General features: G+C 41.4%; 1 long non-coding RNA gene across 1 annotated transcript; it reads left to right on the top strand.

Moving 5' to 3' along the window:
- The first annotated feature begins 12,306 nt into the window (after nucleotides 1-12,306).
- On the top strand, nucleotides 12,307-13,520 carry LOC115070233. The gene is made up of 3 exons (XR_003849425.1): nucleotides 12,307-12,399; nucleotides 12,892-12,979; nucleotides 13,211-13,520. It is a non-coding gene; the product is annotated as an uncharacterized LOC115070233 (long non-coding RNA).
- Nucleotides 13,521-24,388: the final 10,868 nt, after the last annotated feature.

The raw sequence follows: 24,388 nt of genomic DNA, 5'->3' as shown, positions 1-24,388 counted from the left end.
GTGCTCTTTAACAAGTGTTCTGAATTCAATCGGAACAATCTTGCCCCTTCCTGCTTATGAAGTTCATATTTCTTTCTTTGCATTTTTATGAGTTGAAATATTCCTTCTCCCTTTACAGTTACATCCACTCCTCTTTCACACTCCGATTGGCATATAGACTGATTGAGGCAAGTGAATACATCTTTTATTCTAAGTGTCATCAGAGCAACCTCAAGTTCACAATCTTCCTAGATGACTAATAAATATTTTTTGTATTGAGCTTTGAATCTTGCCAAGTCCTAGGCTATAACAATAATAGTCCCTTCATGAGAAAAACTCTGAGAAGTTAGTCATTGGGAAAAAACAAAAAGATGTTTCTTCACTGTCTTCCACAGGGCTCTGTGTGTGTGTGTGTGTGTGTGTGTGTGTGTGTCTGTCTGTCTGTCTGTCTGTCTGTCTGTGTCTGTGTACATGCTTGTGTGCATACACATGTGTATACAGGTGTATGTATGCATGTGGGGACCAGAGGTTGACAATGGATATTTTCCTCAATCTCTTTCCATCTATTTTTTAGAAACATTTTTATTTTGAGTGTATATGATATGGGGGTGGAAGGAGGTGTTCATGCATGCCACTGTGTACGTGTGGATGTCAGAGGACAACTTCAAGGAGTTGGTTCTTTCTTTCTATTATGTGAGTCCTAGGGATTGAATTTAAGTCATCAGGTTTGGTGGCAGGCTCCTTTACTCACACTGAACCATATCATAAGCCCTCTATCTTAAATTTTGAGGTATAGTCTCTCATGAAATTTTGCGCTCACTATTTGGCTAGCTGGCCACTGAGCCCCAGGGAACCCTCCTGTTTTTGCCTCCCAGTACTGGAATTATAGGCCCATGCCAGTACATCTGACTTTTTATTTGGCTTCTGAGGATTGAACTCAGTTCTTCATGTTTGTACAGCAAGCACTTTAACAACTGAATCATTTCCCAGACCTTATACAGAGGTCTTCACAACCAATACATAACCAAATCTTCGCCATACTCAGACACAGGACAGAAAACAGGGAAATCAAGAACTTTGATGACTCCCCTTTCACCAGGGCCTGCCATTGCCATGTCAACTCACAATCCAGTAGTGACTTATGGTTCTCTGTTACCAGATCACACAGCCCTAAGCATCTGTGTCTGCCAAAGGGAGAATACTCACGTCACAATTTTGAATTTTAACATCCACTTCCTGTGCTTTGCATGTCAACTCTAATGGCATATAAATAATGGTCCAATAGAAGGATAATTATTTGGCTCTACAAGAAAAATAGCAGCTTCGACCCTAACCAACCAAAAATAAAACAGTGCAAACCTCAAGTAGAAAAAATTCTTATTGATAGAACACAAAGTGATTTAAAGACTTTTTGTTTTCATTTGTAATTATGTGTGTGTGTGGGGGGGGTTATGTGTGCAGGTATAGTGCCCATAGGGGCCAGAAGGCATTGGAGTCCCTGGAGCTGGAGTTACAGGAGTTTATGAGCCACCCAAAATGGGTGCTAGGAATTGAACTCAGCTCCTCTATAAGAGCAGAATGAACCCCTAACCACTCAGTGACCTCTCCAGGCCCAATACAAACTGATTTAGAAGGAAAGCATCAACCCATCCCTACAACTCCATTTCAGTCAGCAAGATAGGCCTCAGAGAACAAGCATTATATTTTATAATCTTCTGTAAGTTTAATGATCAGAATCCATTTTCCAGCATAACGATAATGGTTCACTTTCTAGAATAAGCTATTTACAAGGGAACTATGCATTCTTGCAAGTATGCTAGGGAGATAGCTCAATGGGTAAAGTGCTTGCCTTGTAGGCATGAAGATCTGAGTTCAATCTCCATAAGCCACATGGAAAAGCAGGTGTAGTGGGTATGCTATAACCTTGGCACTGAAGAGATATCAGCAAGTCAGATCCCTGGGGCTCACTGGCCCAAAAAACAAGAGAAACAGCACCTGAGGAATAAAAGCTGAGGTTATCCTCTGACCTCTACATGCATATACAAACATACACACACACACACACACACACACACACACACACACACACACACACACATTTCAATAGGCAATTTGAATTCTAAGTTGAAATATTATGGAAAAATCAGAGACCAACAGCCAAAGTCAGGTGAGGAGAGGAAGTTTAATTTGACGCTAGAGGGACTGACACCACCAATAAAATAGTTAGACCCCTTGTTCAAGTTTTGGAGGGTTTTTATACTCATGTGAGGAATACAAGCAAAAGGTACATAGCATATACATGGTTATTAAGTAAGATAACATGGTGGGGCAAAGTAATAGAAATGTAAAGGTTACAGGAAGGTAAAAACCTTAGGTAACAAGGATTTCTATACAGGAATGTGACAGCTTTAGAAAACAAAGACTTCTCTCCTGGATAACCACAGGGGGCAGGGGAAGATGGCTGTTCACTCCCCCATTTCTAATTACCATCATATTGCAAAGGTTTTAGCATCTAATATGCACTTCTATTTCTACAATACAAGGATGAAACACAGTAATCAAGTGGCAATAAGTAAAAATGAACTGCTCCTCAGTGTGGAGGAACTAGCCATCCCTTTTCATGGCAGACTGCAAAATTGGCCACAACTGTGTCCTTCCCCTACCTACAGATCTCTCTGTAATGTGATATAATAGCTCCTCCTAAGACAGAATGGTGGAGTCATCTTCATCCCTTGAATCAAATGGTGGAGACTCTGTATCTTGACCCCTTTGAATATGGGTTTAGCCTTTGTGACTTGCTTTAGCCAACAGAACAGTGTCAAATGTGATATAAGCAGAGGCTTGAAAAGTTCTGTACATTGGGATTGATCCTCTGTAGCTGTTCTTGGGTGCTGTAGAGTTAAAACTGATTCAAACATCAAGTCAACAACCAGACACGTGACTGTGATTACTTAGCCTCACTCCAACCACCAGCTAACCTCCTGGATCAACTAAGCATTCTAAGACTCAAACATATGTCCACCAACCTATGGGTTCAGAAGAAATAAGAAATGTTCATTATTTTACAAGTCTAGGTTTGGATGACACAAGTTGAGGAGTATATGTTCAGCCCATACTCCCTGCAGCATTTAAATCTCCCCGAAGCTCTATTTCTTGAGAAAGGGATAATCTTCCCAAAAATTGGCTAACTAAACTCAGTACTAATTGTGCTGGAAAGCTCGCCCTCTTTTATACTTCCTGGGGTATGACAGCTACAGAACTAATGAGATGGGCGTTCTGAGCCTCTGGCAATTTTTGGAAGAAATCAGTACTGTACTATTTAAGCAAAACCCAAGGTGGCCCTGATAAGGATTCAGAGGCTCCAAGATGGACAATGTGGGCTTAAGTCAGCATAGCCAATATCTTCTGGTAGTGCTGGGAATTCCAAGGGGAAAGTCTGCCTTTGCCAAGCCATTCAGCATCAAGTAAGTTTCATCCACACCTGTAAGGGAGTCTGCAGGTCCTTCACAAGGGACCAGAGTAGGTTCCACACACTTGCCTAGGCTGACTAAGTCTATCTACATGCTGCTCAATTGCATCCCAGCCAAGCTCTTCACCCTGTTTTCCTTTGACATCTGTTGCTCTGGTTGTGCACATTTGCCACCACTAAGTAAAGGATTTTTAACCCTAGAAGTGAAATTTTTCTGGCAAAAAAAAGTCACCTTCCTCCATCTCCCATGATGAAGGCTGCTTGGCAAAATCAGCTTTGGCTGAGTCTTGCCTCAGAAGCCCTTCTGTCACAATGCTCTAAGGATCTACCTACCAATCATCAGAACTAAATTGTAGGCTGGCTTCTACTGGTCCTCACTGTCCCAAAGGCACCTTCATATGACTCCCTGTCTCACCTGTAATCATCTTGAACATCTATCCATCAGCCTTCTAATTACAAACTTGTGGGTATGTATCAAGTGTACCAATCCAATAGATGCCTTTGAGTTACTTGATTCTTACTTTGCCCTACATTTTTATACATTTTTATTGAATTTTTGCAATTTTCATACAGTATAACTTGGTGGTATTTAGATCCCCTCACCTATCCCCACTTCCCCTTATTGCCCCCACCCAATTAAATGTGCTCTATTATACATGTGTGTGTGTGTGTATATATATATATATATTAGGCCAGTTGGGTTTTGTGTTAACTATCATATATGTGTGTGTGTGTGTGTGTGTGTGTGTGTATATGTATGTATGTATGTATCTAATAGGGCCTACTGAGTCTAACTTGTATCCCCAAATATTCAGTGTAGGTCCATCAACTGGAGCCTGGTTAACCTACCAAAAGTCTCATCCTTGAAAGTGACTGTCTCTGCTCTACCCAGCAGGCATTGATTGCCAAAAGTTCCTTAGTTTGGGTTGGGGTTTCTTAGCCCCCTTCCCCATAGCTATGCTGGGATTTTGTCTGTTTTGAGCTTACATGGGACTTGTTTATATAAATAACTGACCAACTGTCTGGAAAACTCTGTTTCCTTGTGGTCATCAACCACTTTAGGCTCTTACAATGTTCCCACCCCATCTTCCACAATGATCACTGAGCCTTGGGAGGAAGAAATTTGGTGTAGATGTCCTATTCAGGGATAAGTACTCTGTAGCCTCTTGTTCTCTGCACATTGGCCAGCTGTGGATTTTTGTGTTGACTATCATTTGCTGCACAAGGAAACCTCTCTAGTGAGAGTTGAGAGATGCATTAATTTATGGATATAATAAGTCATTATGAGTCAGTTTAATATGATAACTATTTAGTAGAAAAGTAATATTAAGTTTTCTCTTATGCTCTGGGACCTAGCGAGCCTCAGGTTCCTAAGCTTGATATCAATGTCAGGTATGGGCTCCATCCTAGTGACGTGGACCTTAAATACAATTAGAGAGTGGTTGGTTACTCCCATAATGTTTGCGTCACTATTGCACCAATGGGCATATCTTGCCAGGCCAGTTGTAGTTCACAGGATTCACAGCTGGGTAGGGTTGATGATTATTTCTCCTTCCAGTAGCACACATAGTACCTTCCAGTACTATGAACACCAGCCAGTAGAGATGAGGCTCTGAAGTCACCAACAGCTTGATTTCTCCTTGTTTGTGCTACAACTCATGTATGTAGTGTCTTCAGAGGGTCTTCCCATCAAAATAGTGGGTAACAAAGAGCAGAACTTTGCCCTATTTTTATTTCCTTCATTGTCTCAATCATTTCTTTTTATATTATGTTTATCTATTTAGTGTATATGTATATTGGCATTTGTGTGCTTTGGCACATGTGTGAAGGTCAGAGGACAACTTACATGAGTTAATTCTCTCCTTATACCATGTATGTTCCCAAGAATGGAATTCAGGTCATCAGGCTTAGTGGCAAGTACCTTTACTCACTGAGCTATCTCACCAACCCTATATAATGATTTTGGATTTAAGTTATTTTACTATACTACACATACCTTCAGAAGCTACCATATACTATATCAGGCCCAGTGATATGCAAATAAGTAAAGTATTTATGTTATTGACTTTTTTTTTTGTCTGAAAGCATGAATTCCATTGGCCTTTGTTAAGTTTGCCCTGTGGTTTTATCAGCCTTTCCAGTATACCATTGTTTTTGTTTGTTCGGTTAGTTTTTTTTTTTTTTTTTTAATTCTTATTTTTCCAGTCAGCACATGACTTAATCCTCTCAATCTTTTGTCATCTGAAAATATGATTGCAGTGGTTGGCCTTAATTGTCAACATGACACAAACTAGAGACACCTGGGAAGAGAGTCTCAATAAGGAATTGTCTACATTGGGATGGCTTATAGGTGTGTCTATGGAAAGACTTAGCCAACTGTAGGCAGCACCATTCCCTAGGCAGGAGGTCCTAAACTGTATTAGAGTAGAAAAAGAAGTTAAGAAAAAGCAAGCAAGTAAGTGAGCATACATGCATTAATTCCCCTCTGCTCTTGACTTGTGGATATGATGTGACCAGCTGTCTCAAGCTTCTGCTGCTGTGATTTCCCTGTAAGGACGGACTGTAACCTAAAATTGTGAGGTCAAATATATCCTTTATCTACTAAGTTGCTTTTATCAGTGTATTGTGTCATAGCTACAAAAATAAAACTAGGACAATAGTATATACACCTTCCATATTGTTGTCTGAGTCCATGATAAAAAACTGTCAAATTGGAGAAAACCTTGGCATACTACTCTAGATTTCCATCTAAACAATCTCAAGGCATTGGCTATGAATCTACCTAACATTATAGATACCAGCCTATATGTTCATAATGGTTTTACAGCAATATAAACAACTAAAAGGATGAAGAAATGTACTACTTAGCTACTTTTCTGATGCTCTGACAAAATAACCCAATAAAAGCAATTTAAGGTTAAAAGGGTTTACTTTGGCTTTCAGTTCCAGAGGGATGAAATTCGTCATGGTTGGCTAAGGCACTGGCAGTAGGCAGAGAAGGCACGGTCACGTGAGCAGGAAGCTGACTGGTCACTTTGCACCTGCACTCAGGAAGTAGAGAGAACAAAGTAGGGCCAGGTTCTAAAACCCAAAGCCCATCCTGAGTGACATGTTTGCTCCTGCAAGCTCCACTGCTTAACCTTCCCAAACAGCACCACCAGCTAGAGACCAAGTGTTAAAACATGTGAGCCTGTGGGGGATACTTCACATTCAAACCACAACAGCAGCCACTTCATGAATTAGAGAATAAAGCCAGAAAAGGAAACAGAAATAGAAACTATTTCTAAAACAAAGAGTCTGTGTAAATATTCATTCCAATTTCATTTGAATTCCACATTTGAAAGTGTTTCAACAGGTATATTTGTTTGGTATAATTAACAAAATTAATTATTCTCTCATCTGTTTCCACAGAATTTGATACATGAACTCCATTTAGTGCTAGTTGTCATTGACATGGGTCACTAAATATTTCCCATCTAGGCCTCTGGGTGCATGCTAATGTTTCACTTCCTTGCCTCACTCTGAAGCTTGGCTTGGCCAAAGAGATTTGAGTAAAAGTGTTATGTCATCACTTCTCACTGAAAGCCTTCCAAAGCTGACTTACCTCAGCCACAGTGCCTAAAAACACGTAGTAAGATATGGCCCCCATTAGCTTTGCACCCTGGGACATTATCATTAGTAGAATCTCTTAGCTGAACTACATTGAACTTACTGTGAATGAGAAGACATTGGTGCTGTTGTTACAGCAGCATAGTCTATCCTGTTCAAACTGAGTTCACACATGTATATGAGATGGATAATTTGTGACTGTAAGGTGTAGACAAGATAAAGATGAATTAAGTAAAGGAGAGGCAGTAATGAACAAAATTATCTCAGTATACACTGTGTTACAGGAAGCCAATAACTATATAATTTTTTTCTTTTATGTGATTCACAAATAACAGTATCAACCTAGGCTAAATGTGCCCGTTAGTGAAATAGCAGCATACCTGCTATGGGGGGAACCAGCAGCTTTCTGATTGGATTTAAGTATGGAATTCGTGTCTGGTATTGTAAACTTGGTCAAAAGCAAAAGGCTTGAAAGTAGGATGGAACTTCTTGGGAAGGAGTCCAGGGGGAGTAGGAAGGAGATAAGAGAGGGTAATGGGGTATATATGATCAAAATTCATTAGATACATTGTGAAATTGTCAAAGAATAAATAAAAAATGAAATGTCAGTATCATTTGTGATTATAAGTGGGATTTACCTGAAAAAGCCAGATGCCGGATTCCTCTCCCACTCAGTCAAGGGAAGGATGTGGTCTTATTCCTGAGTCTGTTCTGAGACATGCCCCCAGGGAGAGGAGTCATTCCAGGCTTCTTTTAGCCACACCAGGGGATGCTACCCTTGGCTCTCTCTCTGACTAGCTTCTAGAGGGTGCTGCTGTTTGTGGTAGTATGAGGACCACTCTTTGAATAGTAAGAGTATATGTAGTCTTCCCAGAGTTTCACCTGGAGAAACTTGGCTCTCTCTCTGACTAGCTTCTAGAGGGTGCTGCTGTTTGTGGTGGTATGAGGACCACTCTTTGAATAGTAAGAGTATATGTAGTCTTCCCAGAGTTTCACCTGGAGAGTCCTGACACCCTTTGTCTTCCATGTTTCTCAGGACAGCTTTGGTGGGGTGACATTTGAAGGAAAGACACATCTGATGGGCAGCTGAAAGTTTTCACCTAATATTTCCTTTTGATGTTCATTTCAAACACGATTGCACTTATGGTGGTTAATACTCATTGTCAACCTGACAGGATCTAGAATCACCTAGTGACAGGATCTAGAATCACCTAGAAGGCCAACTTCTGGGTATACTTGTAGGGAAGTTTCTAGATCAGGCTAATTGAAATAGGAAAATCCATCCTAAATAGGAGTGGCATCATTCCATGGGGTACGGTCTTAGACTGAATAAAAAGGAGAAAGTGAGCTGAGTATCCTCATTCACCCCTCTCTACTTCCTGACTGTTGATGCAATGTGACCAGCTGCCTCATGCTCCTGCCATCATGACTCCCCCATCATGACTTCCCCACCCTCAAACTGCAAGCCAAACTGTGACACTTCCTCTTTAAGTTGCTTTTGTAAGGTATTATATCACAGTGACAAGCATGTAAACTAATCCAGCGCTAAGAACATTTTGTTCCCTTTCATTTAAGTTAACCTATCCTTCTGGTTCTTCAGAGTCTGTGTTCTTTAAAATCTCACATGTGATCCCATTTGAACCTTTTTCAACTCTGACCGAAAGTTCTTTCCCCAGAAAGTATTGGCTGAATCCGCCCAGGTATAGTTGGGAGGACTACATACAGTAGACTTGCCTTGTTTCTTTCTTTCTTTTTTTTTTTTTTTTTTTTTAAATTGGGACAGGGTGACATTTTTGTCCTGTGGATATTCAATTAAATTTTAAATTATCAGAGTTCATTATTCTCCCCATAAGGGAGGGGTTGTCAATAACTCCTCCCATACCATGTACATGAAATCTAAATATTTATGTTCTGTAAACTCACATACTTTACTGAATAGAAAATGGCTTTTGCTTGAATAGAATCTTAAGATCCAAGCACAGTTAGCAGCCCTTTGATTCCTTCTCATCATCATACAATCATCCATTTGTTTCCAGCTGAGCTGGTCTGTGAGTTTACTCTTCTGACACTTAAGCCCTGAGCTTTCAGAATTTCAATCCTCTCTTTATTTACATCTCCAAGCATTTAACTGGGTCAGGAGAAGTCATGACCCTTTAGCAAACAGTAGTGCTAGCCAATGCTTGAGATGAGAGGGGCAGGAGAATGAAAAATTAACTGAAAAAATAAGGATTATAGATGTAACTCAGTGAGAGACTGTTTGCCTCATACATATAAGGCCCTGTGTTCAATTCTTGACACTGCAAAACAAAAGAAAGTGAGAATATTTCCACAGAAATGAGTACACTTAATTTTTAAAGTGGCACCATTCAGATTCAAGTTGTCACCTGTAAGCAACTCATGGAATCAGCATAGTTCTTTTGAGGTCAGTAATATCAAAGAACATCAAATAGAAAATATCAGCATTTGGGTCGGTAAGATGGCCCAATGGGTAAAGGAGCTTGCTGCCAAGCAGGGTGATGAGTGAGCTCCATCTCCAGGAATCACATGGTGAAGGAGAGAATCAACTCCCAAAAGTTGTCCTCTGACCTTCATGTGCACACAGTGGTCCCCACTCACCTAATACATATACACAAAATAAAGAAATGTTTTTACATTGTCAGATGTAAGAGACATGACACTATGTTTCAAAGGCACACCTGTGTGTTTGTATGTGCACCTGTGAGTTGGAGTGTGGGCTGTGACAAAAAAAAAAAAGGAAAATATATGCAGCACATATAAAAAATATATATGTGACAGAGAGACACCAAAAATTATTCATCTAGGGCTGGGGAAGTGGTTGAGTGTGTAAAGAGTTTGCATTGCAAGCATGAGGACCTAAAGTCAGTCTCCAGAGCCCATGTGAAAAAGCTGGGCACAGTGCTACATGCTTGGAATCTCAGTGCTGGGAGGAGGAATCAGTGGATCCCTGCAGCTCATTGGTCAGTTAGCCTAGCCTAACCAGTGAGTTCCAGGCCAGAGAAAAATCGTATCTTAAAAAAAGCCATAGTGGCTCACGCCTTTAATCCCAGGACTCAGGAGGCAGAGGCAGGCGGATCTCTGTGAGTTCAAGTCCAGCCTGGTCTACATAGTGAGTTCCAGACCAGCTGGAGTTACAGGGAGACCTTGTCTCAAAAAGACAAAACAAACAAACAAACAAACAACAGAAAACAATGTGGATGGTGCTTGATGAACAATACCTGAAGTTGTCCTCTGGCTTCCACATCAATGTTCAAACATGTGCATATATACACATAGATACACAGGTAGCTGCACATACATGCACATGCACACAAATAAAAACAAAAACTCTCTTTCATCTAAAGGGTCTCAGGCAATGTCAGGCATCCAAGATGGTGCCCAAATGGCATTTTACCTCTCTCCCATTTTCCTTTTGAGACTCTCCTTCCTCTCTGTTTCTTTGATTCCCTGGCATGCCACTCTCTCCCAGTAAAATTGTTATTAGTTCACGTAAGTTAGGAAAACACAAGAAAGCTTAATCTACATGAAGCTTTAGTACCAAAGCTGGCTTAAATGGTCTTTTCTTTGTCTAACTAAAGACTGTATCAAAGTAATCAAAGACAAATAGAGCAATTTCACTCACCACCAGTGAAGCAAAACTCTCTGTATGGAAAATTCCACTTATGGTTGTAGAAACAAATGTTGAAGGGAAAATAGCATTAAATACATGTGGGGGATTTCTTTTCCAAATACTGGTCTTTTACTGCTCACCAAAAAAAATGTTAGTGCTAATTAATCTAACAGAACTATACTGGGAATTTCATATCAATTTTCAGCCAATGCTCTCCTGAATCTTTCCACTCTTAGCCCTCAGAGAGCTTGTCAAATAAAAGCAAAAATCTGAAGGAAGAAAGTCAAAGTCAAGACAGAAATTACAAACTTTGGAAGAAATAAAGGAAGAGAAAAATGTACAGGCAGTGGAACTCCCAAAGAAACAGAGAACACAAATTGTGGGGGGAAAGATATCCCAAGGGGGAGAACAAAACAGGTTCAGACCAGCATCAAAGAATTCTTCTCAATGAGCACAGAAGGAAGAGGATAACACAAGTTTCTCTCCGTGAAGTTAAAGAACTAAAAGGCACTGAGCAGGACCATAGTTTTGTGTTTGTTTGTCACCTGCTTGGTAAAAAGGACTCAGCTGACTCTGGGAACTGAATCCTTTGTAAGCAATTACATTGCTAGGTAAATTAGTGGTTAATATAAGTAGCATTTTCATTCAACAGACCATGACAACCATATGGTCAATATAATGCACAAAGTAATACATGAAAGGCCAAACCCCTGAAAAGAAGCAACTTAAGGAAAGAAGGATTTATTCTGGTTCACAGTTTGAGAGTACAGTCCGTCCTGGAGGGGATACTAGGATGGTAGGAAGCTGAGACAGCTCCACATCTCATCCACTGTCAGGAAGCAGAGGGATGAATGCTGGTGCTCAGCTGGCTTTCTCCTTTCTATTCAGTCCAAGATCCCAGCCCATGAGATGGTGCCACCCACCCACATTTAGAATGGTTCTTCCCTACTTCTTTAAACCTTTTGTAACCATCTTTGTAGGTGCTCACAGAGATGTGTTTCCACACTTACTCTAAGTCCCCCCAAGTTGACAATGAAAATTAACCACCACAGATCATTTTCATTAGGCATATAGCTACAGAATTTCTAGGTCATTGTATTGAAACTGAGCCTTCCCTAGACACTCATCAACACAGACTTCCACACAACTCCAAGCCAAAGGGATATTTTAACAAAGCTTGCTAATTATAATTGGCTTTAAAAATTCACTAAAACTCATAAAGTGGAATCCCACCTAAAGTTTAAAACATACTATATTAGACTCAGAGAAGCTTTTAAATTTATTTTTTAATATTTTATTTATTATTTTTATGTCTGAGTATATTGCCTGCATATATATATATAAGTGTACCTGTATTGTGCAATGCCTGCGGTTGTCCAAAGAGATCATTAGTACCCTTGGAAATAGAGTTACAGATGGTTGTTAGCCACCATGTGGGTGTTGGGAATGGAAGCCAGGTCCTCTGGAAGAGCAGCCAGTGCTCCTAATCACTGAACCATCTCTCCAGCCACTATTTATTTATTTATTTATTTGTGTGTGTGACATGTGTATTATGGAGATGTGAGCTACAATACTTATGTGGAGATCTGTGGAATTGGTTGTCTCCTTCTATGTTAATGCAGGTTCTAGGAAAACCTCAAACTGTCAGGTTTTCACAGCAATTTACCTTTACCCACTGAGCCAACTCGCCAGACCTCAGAGAAGCTTTCTAATGGTAAGAAGACAATAATAAAAATTTAAACATTATGACCAATATTGGTTTTGGTCTTTTGAGACAGAGCCTCCTGTAGCCCCAGATGGCCTGGAACTCACTATGTAGACCAGGCTGGCCTCAATCACACAGAGAGCCTCCTGCCTCTGCCTCTTGAGTGCTGGGATTAAAGGTGTTTGCCACTATACTTGGCAATGACCAAAATTTTATAAAGTAACTTTTATTTTTTAAAATGTTATTATTTTTATTTTATGTGTATGAGTATAATCTTTGCATGTGTGTAAGTGCATCCGTGCTGTGCAATGCCCGCAGAAGTCAGAAGAGCATGTTGGAGTCCCTGAAACTGGAGTTATGGACCAGTGCTTTTAACTGCTGAGCTATCTCTCTAGTCCCTGGAGTAACTTTAAAAATATCACTTAAATAATTTAAATTTTGACTTTCACAAAATAAACTATTGCCCAAAATCTCAATTCATGCTCTTATTTCTCCTTATAGTCAACAAATTTGGCAACAGTCAAGCTGTTCTTTTCCTGCTCTTGGCCTCTGTCTATTCTATGCTATGAGGACATCCAGTTCACTCAAGGTCAGCAACATTTACTGAGAGCATAAATTAGTCTGTCATTATTTATGGTGACAGGGTCTTGTATCTTTTTTTAACTTTGTATTTGATAGAATGGAGGGGCTATGGGGAAAGGGATGTGGGAAAAACTGAGGGGGTGAGAAGTGGATTTGATAAAAATAAAATGCACTCGTAAAAAAATACAAAATTGAAAAATATGTAGTTTATGCCTTCTCTATGGGTGTCTGTTTACAGAGGACCCAGGCTGTGGCCCCCTTGCCTAGGCTGATGCATCAGCAAGTGATTGTGTGTGTAGAGGGGACACCACACTCCTCACCTGTCCTGGGGAGAAGCTGGCAGCACTGTCTCCCTGAGATGAAGTCCTTCCACCGAAATACTCCCCAGCTGGCTCCCTCTTCCATCAGGGCTACAGGTGGGCATCTCCAATTAGAAGAAACTTCAAGAAATCTTTCCACAGTACTTAACATCTAATTATCTTCTAAGGAAAAAAAGTCCTCTTGTTCAAATCCCATTGATCAGAATTTTGTTTGTTGTGCCAAAACTCTCTCCCTTATGGATTGCAAGAATTTGCAGGATTTTCTAAAATAGGTCAGTCAAGAAGATAATTGGTTTGACCCTACCCTGTGTGCAAAGTATCTTATCAGACCAAACCAATAACTCTCTCCCACCTATGTGGGTTAGAAAAGAAAAAGGTACCCAAGAGATGTCTACACTATTCCTAGAATAGGAAATATCACAGCAAGATATTTGTGCTAGGTCTGCAGTACCAGTAGACAGGTATTTATTATCATCTTAATTTAGCATATAACATTTGTCTGGGAGACAAGCTCTTATTCAAGAGATAACATGTGTTCACTTTGTGATGGGGTGCTATCTGTGCCATATAAAAGATATATATAGATAGATAGATAGATATAGTCATAAGTGATGTACTATTTGTAATGGATGTCAACTCAGTGCAGAATTGTAAATACTTTATAACAGCTAAAATACTGGACAAGGTCTGAGGAGATGGCTCAGTAGATAAAGCATTTGCCTTGCAGGCGTGAGGACCTGAGTTCAGATCCCCATCAGTCAAGTGGGTATGGCAGCCTGACTATAATCATGGTGCTTTAGAGGCAGACAAGCAAGGTGGCCAGCTAGACTAACCTAATCGGCAAGCTATGCATTCAGAGAGAGACCTTGCCTCATAAATAAAGTGGAGAACAATCAAAGAAGATACTCAGTGTCAACCTCTGGTCTCCATGTACATGTGTACCTGCACCAAGTGCACCCAAATACATGCAAGCATGCATGTGCCACACATACACATGCATACAGAGAGACAGAGAGACACTAGACAGGTCAAATCTATGGTACAAAAACAGACGTCAGTAACATATGAATGGCCCAAAGAAGTAATTGCATGAAAAGTGAAAACATTGTTTTACCATTTTCTAGACACTTGTAAATCTTTAAATATATTAGGTTCAAACTAATTTAATTTCCACACATTTTGACCTTTAAATTTTGAGACCTATATTTCAATTTATGCAAACATAATAACAAAAGAAAAACCAATAACACCAATCCATTGGGCTTGAGAAAGTTTCCAGTTCTTAAGCAGTTTTTAAATGATCAATCCAAACTCCAATAAGTAAAAAGTTGGCTAATTAAGCCAAATAAACAATTTTGGACAACAGAGTTTTATATTTAGTTCTGTTAGAAAAATTGTGATAGATTATTAAACTCCTTACCTTAATTATCTATATAAATATGCTATTTTTAAAAGTCCATTGCTGGCCTCAATGCACTGGCTGCATTTAATACTCCAATGATATTACAGAGCAGAACGGCAGCAATTCTTAGCCTTTAGTGAAGAGATGCATTATTAATAAAGTAGTTCAGGGCCATGAGATGGCTCAATGATAAAAGGCACTTGCTACCAAGCGTGAGGACCTGAGTTACATCTCTGGGACCCAGAAAGTAGAAGGAAAGAACTGATTCCTGCAAGTTGTCCTCTGATTTCCACATAGAAGCCACACATGTGAAATAACTTAAAATGTAATTTTTTTTAATGAAAGAGAAGCTTTAGAAAATAAAATAAGGGCTGGAAAGATGGCTCAGTGATTAAGAACACTGGCTATTCTTGCAGAGGACCTGGGTTCAATTCCCAGCACTCACACAGTGGCTAAAAACTGTCTCTAACTCCTGTTCCAGGGAATCCAATGCCCTCTTCTGACCTCTTTGGGCATTGCACGACATGGGTGCACTTACATACATGCAGGTAATATACACATAAAATAAAAAGAATAAATAAAATTTAAAATAAAATAATGTGGCATCTATAGGAAGAATGTATGGGCCACTGGGGTTGCACCTGTCTAGTCTTGAGGTTCAAGGAATGTTCTGCTATGATTATTTGGCTATTTCATAGTCTCATATTCTTCCCCTCTCCATCACTTCAAAGAGCTAAATTGCAGGAAGCTGAGAACTCCATCCCCAGTCCCCACCCAACCACCCTCTGTGAGTTATCTCATCAGCATTCAAAACTCTTACTACTTGAGAGATTTTAAGATCTTTCAGAGCTCTTGTGCCAGGAACCAAGGAGAAAAGATTAAATATTTACTTTGTGACACCACAGTCTTAGGGTTTGATGACATGGGCAGAAAGCTCTAGAAGAAGAAGGGATATTCCTCCAGAGCAGGGAGGAGGCTTAGGGACCATGACATCCTGAGAACAATGTCCAGAAAGGCAAAAGGACCCACTGATAGAAGACTACAAAGGGGCACTCTGCTGGACACTGCCCAGCAGAGAAAAGCCCAGTTCCTAACCCCATCTGAGATCATAATTTGTCCTGTATGCAATGTACTGGAACTGAAAATTCCACACCAGCAAAATGCCCCATATATTTGAAGGACTGAAACAGTCTAAACCCAAGTGCATTCCCCTCTAAAGCGAATTTATTGGGGCTATCATCACTTTGAGAAATAAATAAGGAATATAGTACAAGCACATATTTAAAACTCTACCACATGTCACTGAATTTAGTGAGAAAGGAAGAAGACTGATGTAGGTCTGGGCAGAATAGAGGAGGGAAAAACTGATGAGGACCTGGGAAACTGAAGAACTTTGGCATTTTCTTCTCTCTCTCTCTGTCTCTCTCTCTCTTCTCTCTGTCTCTGTCTCTCTGTGTGTCTGTCTCTCTCTCTTTCTCTCTCTCCTGTGTGTGCACATGACCAGGGTACACAGGTATATGTTTCTATATGCATGTAGATGCCGGAGGTCAATGTCTGGTCTCTCCCTCTATCATTCGCCATCTTATTTGAGACATGATCTCTCACTCTCTCACTAAAGCTGGAACTCACTGACTCAGCTAGACTGGTCAGCCAGGAAGCCCCAGGGATCTGCCACCCTAGGACTGGAATTACAGACAAGTGTAACTCTGCCCAGCTTTTTCACATGGATTCTGGGGATCTGAACTCAAGTCCTCATGCTTGCACAACAAGCACTTTACCAACTGAGCTACCTTCCCAGCCCAAGACTTGGGTATCTTCTAATTGATACCATGTCCCTGGAGCCGGAAGACTACAACTATTTTGGTGAATGATAGAGGTAATAATCTTGAACTGAGTGACTAATTATCATTTTAAACAACACCCAGCCATGAAGGCTCCCCAGGAGATTCAGAGAAATAATAATAGCCATCTTTTCTCAATACTCTAATAAATGATGATGTCTAAATGGTGAAAAGCTTTTAACAGTTGGTACAAAGAAATGCTAGAACATACACTGTATTATCTCTTGCTCTGGAGAAAGAAAGATGACTCTGTTTGAAATAAACATTTTTCCTCTGGGACTGAGTATGTAGAAAGTTAAATGCTAGAACATACACTGTATTATCTCTTGCTCTGGAGAAAGAAAGATGATTCTCAGTTTGAAATAAACATTTTTCCTCTGGGACTGAGTATGTAGAAAGTGTTCTGTGCTGTATCCCTCACTTGGACCATAATGGGCATCATGATCAAGTACAGGGGGTGATCTGATTTCAGCCATTTCAAAAAACATCCTATCTCCAAATGACACCCCTAGCCAGCATTGAAAATCCACATGGTACCTTCTCCTGTCATCCCCAGGTGTATACTGAAAATTCAGATTCTCTTAGGAGAGCTATTTTTGAAGTTCCTTTTGCTGATCACCACCAAAACAGTGACTGGTGCCTTTAGGAGGAAGAAGAAGGACCCTGAAGCCCTTGATTCAGGCTTTACAAACTAGTGTGCTGAAGTAACAGAAGGCCTGCTTCCTCTGCTATTTCTTCCAACCCATTGGCTGGATGCACCAAGCATTCGTTACCTCTAGACTCCTGACTCTCATGCAGCCTCTCAACTGTGTCTCCCTCAGCTCTTGATCTTGACCTTGAGCCTGGGAGCTTTTCCTGTTCCTTTATAATGTGCTGCTACTGACTTGATATTTACTTTGTGTGTGTGTGTGTGTGTGTGTGTGTGTGTCTACCGTAAAGCATGTGTGGCAGTCAGAGGACAAACTCAAGTGTCCTTGCCTTCTACCTTGTTTGAGAAAGGATCTCTTGTTCACTGCTGGCCCCTGAGTTTCTCGGGGATTCTCTTGCCTCTGCCTCCCATCTTACCATAGGAACACTGGGATGTGGTAGACATGTTGCTACCACATTCAGCTTTACACAGTTGTCCTAGTTTGCTTCCTAGTGCCGTGATAAAGCACTCTACCCAAAACCAACTTGGGAAGGAAAGGGTTTATTTGGCTTACATACCCCAATCACAGACGAGGGTCTCTTACTGAGCCTGGAGCTTTGTTGGCAATCAGCTAGCCCCATCAATCCTTCTGTCTCTGCTCCCCACTTCATTGAGGTTACAGGTACAAATGGTGCTGGGGATTCAACTCAGGTCCTTGTGTTTGCATAGCAAGCACTCTTACCGCCAAGCCATCTCTCCAGCTCAGCATGTGTGGTTCCGATGGTAGAATCTACAGCCAGACAGGGCTGACAAAAAATCCAGCTCCACCATGGACAGATTCAAATCCTCCAAGCCTTGATCTTTACATCTGAAGAATGGGAAAAATAGTGACATCAAGTTATGGTTTTGTGTGTGTGTATGTGCACGTATGACAAGCACATAACACATGCCTGGCTTTTTTATGTGGCTTGTGGAGATTAAACTGAGGTCCTCATGCTTATGTGGTAAGCACTTTATCTACTGAGCCATCTCCCCAGCCCTAGTCATGGGGTTTTCTGAGATGCAATTAAGATGAAGATAAAAAAGACATTAGCACAGATGTCCTGTATGATAACTAGGAAAGGGGCTGGTGAGAGCAATGAGAGTGGGAGGAGAGGAGGAAGAGGAGGAGAAGGAGAAATTGGAAAAGGAGGAAGAAGACAAGGAGGAGAGGGGAAAGGAGGAAGATAAAGAAGAAGAAAAAGAAGCGGTAAAGTGGAGAAGAAAGACGAGAAAGAGAAGAAAAGGATGATGAGGAAACGGAAGAGGAAGAGAAGGAGAAGAAAAGGGAGGAGGAGGGGAGAAAGGAAGAGGAAAAAAGAAAAGCCTGCAGGTTAAAAATAAGCACTGTTTAAATTCATTTTATGCCCAACAATAGCATGAAGTGTGGCATATTCTACTCGAAGTGCTTGTTGACTTAGATTAAAGAGCACTTTTATCTCAGAGAGCTGGAAGTGTATTTGTTTTTTATCCTTTCCAGACTCAGAGGAGTGATAGGAGGGTGGGGACAATGGTGTGAGCAGCAGGAGTCCATAGGATGCCCGATAATGGAAAATATAGACTCCATAATTTGAGATACTCTAGAAACACTCTCTGATGACGATAATTACTAATGATGCCAACCAAACTTGTTATCTTTATATCACAACTGGAAGAAATTTTCAAAGTCAGAGCTGGCTAGGATTTCTTGGCACTCATAGGTAACTGAGTGTTTGTTACTGTGTTCCCTTTCATTAGATCTAATGGAATTGTTTTTAAAATGTCAAGGGGTAATAACAAATCTGGATTTCAATATATCATTCATGCAATAATCAAAGGGCATTTAACATCCACTGTACAATTATAGCCCCATTAAATTCATGCTAATTATCCATTTGAATGTCTAACTTTAACCTGTCACCTTGAGACGCATACACAGGGAGTCTCCATCATGACTGAAGCATGGTTAGCCTTTGCTCATGAGTCTGGGAATAGCTCTGCAAGTTTGAAGGGTCAAGTGATATGCACAGATGCCAACAGTTTCTCTGTGGTGTTGCTGGGAGTCTGGTACCCATATTGTCCCATCAGGAACAGGCAAAGGAGACACCTGGTTCAAGCAGCCAGCAGCCTGATGCAGGCTGTTGGTTCTTCTAATTGTGACCTGCTTCATTCAGAAAGAATTGCTTGTTGAAACTGGAAAGATGGCTTTGTGGTTAAGAGCACTTGCTGCTCTCCCAGAGGACCCAAGTTTGGTTCCCACCACCTAGCCGGGCAGCTCACAACCATCTGTAACTCCAGATCCAGGGATTCTGACAACCTCATTTGACATCTTCAGGCACCTGCATACCCATGGCATTCACGTATACAGACACACACATACATATAAATGAAAATAAATATTTAAAAATAAAGAGAAGGGAAGTATTGTTTGTGGACTTCAAGCTCCTCTGTTTGCTACTGGCAACTTCTCTGAGATCAGTCCAGCACAATGCTAGTTAGGATTCTTCACCCAGCACAATGTAAAAGCTTCAAAAGAAGAGTCCAAAGTGAGGCTGGCCTCACAGAATCCAAAACCTTTGTCCCCTTTGCTGTAGGAGGTCCACCAGGACCTAGGAGGTTACTTTACATCTGAAGTCTCAAGAGGAAATGACTTTTAAAAAGACAGTGATCAAGTGCTCCTGAGGCAGGCAAGAGAAAAAAAGATTCCAAGGGAGAGGCTTCTGGCCATCCAGCTAACAGCAGGAAGCAGAGTTGATGGATAGCTTCAACTGGGGACAATGGCTATCTGGGAGGGGCAGGCCTTTGTTCTTAAGTTCTTACACTCTTTCTCAGACCTGCCCCACTGACCTGTGGGCAGAACACATGGCAGGGGACACCCTGGCTGAGGCAAGGAAAAGCCCAGCACAATTGCTCAGGCAAAGGCCACTGCTGCCTGTCCCTCCCCCTCCTTTCTCCATGCAATCTGGCCAGATGGTGACAGGGTTGAAGGTGGACTAGTGCACCAGGGTGGACAAGGCTCCCAATCAGCAAACTCATTCCAGGAACCGCACAGATCAATGCACAAAGAGATAAGAGTCTGGGGATCCGGATGGGGAATTGCGTTTCTTGGGAAGAGAGAGCCAGCAATCAAACCCAGGTGGTCACTGAGGGTTTAATTAATTCAGGCTGTCAGAGACACTTTCCAATTATAAGTCAGGACAACGGCAGGGGTCGGGGAAGACAGCATTACAAGTTGCTGAGATCTGACATTACTTCTCCTGCATGACTACAAAGCTAGTCAATTTTATGGCATGGAGGGAGCCTGAGGCCTCTCTTGTCACCTCTCCACAGCCTAAGATCCTTCTGTACACAGCAGGTTGATACCTCTCCACCTAGGTGAGGAAAACCTCCCTGAACTATCGAACTTGAGTACAGTGTGACAATACTTCAAGGCAGATGCATCCACATAAATTCCTATTTCATAGGACCTTGTAATCATTTGTGAATGTCAAAGTCTGATGCTCACCACAGCGACAATTTACTATCCACCTACATGGTGACACATAGGTGACACGGTTACTAAACCTCGGAACTCATTATTCATTTCATTTTACAGGGGAGGAGATGCAGGTTCACAGGTTAAGTAATTCACCCCAGGTTACCCAGCTCATGAATCAATGACCCAGCCTTTACCCCAGGTCATCTGGTGCCTATATACCTTCCCTCCTCCCACCGTTCCAATGTTGTTTCTGTGTGCCACTACGCCATGCTGCCTCATGTGACACTCCAAACCCCAAGGCTTTCCTGGAACCGAAGTTCAGATCTCCATGGAGCGCAAAGAACTTTCTGCCCAGCAATATCATGCTGCTGTGGACAGGAGGACCTCTCCTCCCAAGATCATGCATGCTTCTCAGTGACTCTTGCTCATTTCTGAGGAATGTTCTTTCTACTTGAAGTTATCATTCAAGAAAGCACAGATATCTGTCTCCAAACTCTACCCACCAAGCAGCTTGCTTAATCTCCCAGTAAATCAGGTAGAAACACTGTTCCTTGTTCTCTCTCTCTCTCTCTCTCTCTCTCTCTCTCCATATGTGTGTCTCTCCCCCTCTCCCTCTGTGTGTGCTTGTATATGCAGGTGAACATGTGTGTGTGCACATGGAACTCATCAGTTCAGCCAGACTGGCTAACTAGTAAGCACCAAGCACCTGCCCATCTCCACATCCCCAGCACTGGGATTACAATTTTGTCACTATGCCCAGCTTTTTAAAGTGGGTTCTGGGGGGTAAAAAACTCATACCCTTGTGCTTGCACAAGCGCTTCCCTGAGTCATTCCCTCAGCCTCTGATCCTTGTTTTTCTTTCTCCTTCTTCAATGTCCCCTCCTGCAACTCCCTACTTAGTTCAAACTTTCCTGTTCCATCTGTACGGTTACCATCCTGTCCAGTCCCATTTGTCCCAGACATGTCAAACATCCCTTCCTGAAGCATAGGAGGTACCAGTTCCTTGTCTTGCTCAGAACATAGTCACTCCCTAGCCCTTCTTAACAAACCCTAAGCTCTTCAATAAGCATTCAGGAACCACTTGATTGGACATAAATTTACATTCTTTGAGGGCATCCCTCATCTTCCCCATCTTATGTACTAGTCAACTACTAGAGCCAGTTAGTCAGAATTCAAGGCAGCAGGATTTGCTTCAGCAAGAACTACATACCATAGATTCTGTGCAGCTGAGGTGGGCCTGGCCACCTGCACCGCAGACACCTGGCTGTAAGTGGCCTGGAACACACCAGGAGTCACACTAAAGCATTGAAACCAGACACTGGGCAAGTCCTACCAGGACTTGAGAAATTTGAACACCAGGCAGGATACAGTCCAGGCAGAGGGGAACAAGACAGGAACCTGAGATAGGAATTCCCCTTCAAAATAGGAGTGGAAGCACAATGAACCAGGTAATCGGTCAGACTCACAAACAAGTGCATCATGGCAGATCAGAAACAGCTCTGAGAGTGGAGCAGAAGCATTAAGTAACTTGCTTGACTAGTCAGAACCTTAATGCTATGGTGCTGTTCACAATTTTTTTTTAATTTCTCAAGCTAAAAATATTTGCAGTAAAGGACTGGGGAGATAACTCAGTCAGCAAAGTGCTTACTTTGCAAGCATGAGGACCTGAGTTCGATTCCCAGAACCTATGCAAGCGAAAACACAGGTGAGCCTTGTGCTTGTATTGAGCGCTCGGGAGGTGGAGACAGGTAGATCTCTGGGGCTCACTGAACAGCCAGTCTAGCCTACTGGGTGAGCTCCAGGCCAGTGAGAGACCCCTTTAATCCCAGCACTCAGGAGGCAGAGGCAGGTGGATCTCTGTGAGATTGAGGCCAGCCTGGTCTACATAGCGATTTCCAGTTAGCTGGGGCTACAGGGAGACCCTGTCTCAAAAATACAAAACAACAACAACAAAAAAAAAACCAAGGGGGATGGCACATGAGGAATGATATTTGAGGTTATGATCTGCCCTCCACATGCACACATGTAACATGCATCTGAACACATGCACACACAAAATATATTATTGCCATAAATAACAGGCCTCCTTAGCCTGCGCCCAATTTCTCACCCTCTTTCTCTCTTAACAGCTCACGTTTCTCCCATTGGCCTCTGTAAGCAGAGAATGAGGAGCTGAAATAAATATCCCTAGTTAGTTCCCTCTGTGGTATATGTGCTGCCATTTAAAAATGATTTCTGTTTCCACTGTGAGAAAAAGATTGAAAAATTTGCACTATCCTTGAAAAAAAAAGAGAAACAAGAGGAGATGGTCACAGTTTGCATCCAACACACCCACCACCTGTTCCATGGCTTTCATGGTGAGTTTTCACTGTGGCTTTTGCAGCTCCTGGCCATTGTGCATTTTGTTGTGGCCCTAGTGTTGTGATGTTACATTTGGAGATAAAGACTGAGACCAGAGGAACTTGCTGGGTTCTCTGTACATCCTACCGCCCCTGGGCACATTATATGACAGATAAAAGTTATTCTTTGGGTCTGGAGAGATGGCTCAGTGGATAAAATGCTTGCAGTGGAAGCATGAAGACCAGGGTTCAGATACCTGGAACCCATGTGAAAAATATGGGCAAATGTGGTAGCCCCCCAGCACTCAGAAGGTAGAGACAAGAGATCCCCACAGCAAACTGGCTAGACTAACTAGAATGGTCAAGCCCCAGGTTCTATGAGAGGCCTTGCTTCAATAAATAACAGAGGGGAGCAATGTAGGAACACACCACACTGGGCATCATCTTTGTAATTCTACACATAGGTGATCACACATGTGCCAACACACACACAATATTTTTTTGGATAATTCTTTTTTTTTCCAGTTAATTATTTATTTAACAACCACATACTTAGAAGAAGCATTTCATTACAACAGCATTGACATATTCAAGAACAATTTTCTGAGCTAAGATGCATCTTTTTCAAAATTGGCTATAAATTTTTTAGGTTAACAGTTGAATTGTTACAGTTACATAATATTGTACGCAGTATAAACCCTATAAGACATAAAATTAAATGAGGTTTTAACCTTTGAAAAAGACCGCCATTTCATTATTAAAATACTGTTTCATACAGAAAAATTCATTTTTAATGCGATTGACATTAAGATGTTTGCACATGCGTTTCTAATCTCTATATATCTGATTATTACTAGTGACAGTTACTTTCTGAGCTCCTTGGCATCTGAGCATGGATATAAAGTCATCAGGTAGATTTCAAGGGTAATGCTTCTCACATCTACTAATTATTATTATTTTTTAATCATTATTTTTTTTTTGATCCTTTTTTGAGACAGGGTCTCCCAGTAGCCCCAGCTGGCCTGTAACTCCCCATGTAGACCAGGCTGTCCTTGAACTCACAGAGATCTGCCTGCCTCTGCCTCCCAAGTGCTGGGATTAAAGGCATGCGCCACCACGCCTGGCAATCATTACTTTTTAAAAAACTACCTCTTGAGGCTGGAGAGATGGCTCAGTGGTTAAGAGCACTGACTGCTCTTGCAGAGAACCTGGGTTCAATTCCCAGCACCCACATGGCGGCTAACAACAATCTATAACTCCAGTTTCAGAGAATTTGATGCCCTCTTCTGATTTCTGCAGGCATTTCACAACATGTGTGCTCTCACACACATGTAGACATGTGTTTACTCATACACATAAAACAAAAATAATAAATAAAATATTTTTAAAG

This window comes from Nannospalax galili, unplaced genomic scaffold (assembly GCF_000622305.1).
Source record: "Nannospalax galili isolate Female #2095 unplaced genomic scaffold, S.galili_v1.0 scaffold995, whole genome shotgun sequence".
NCBI lineage: Eukaryota > Metazoa > Chordata > Mammalia > Rodentia > Spalacidae > Nannospalax > Nannospalax galili.
This window is presented reverse-complemented; position numbering and strand designations above follow the sequence as displayed.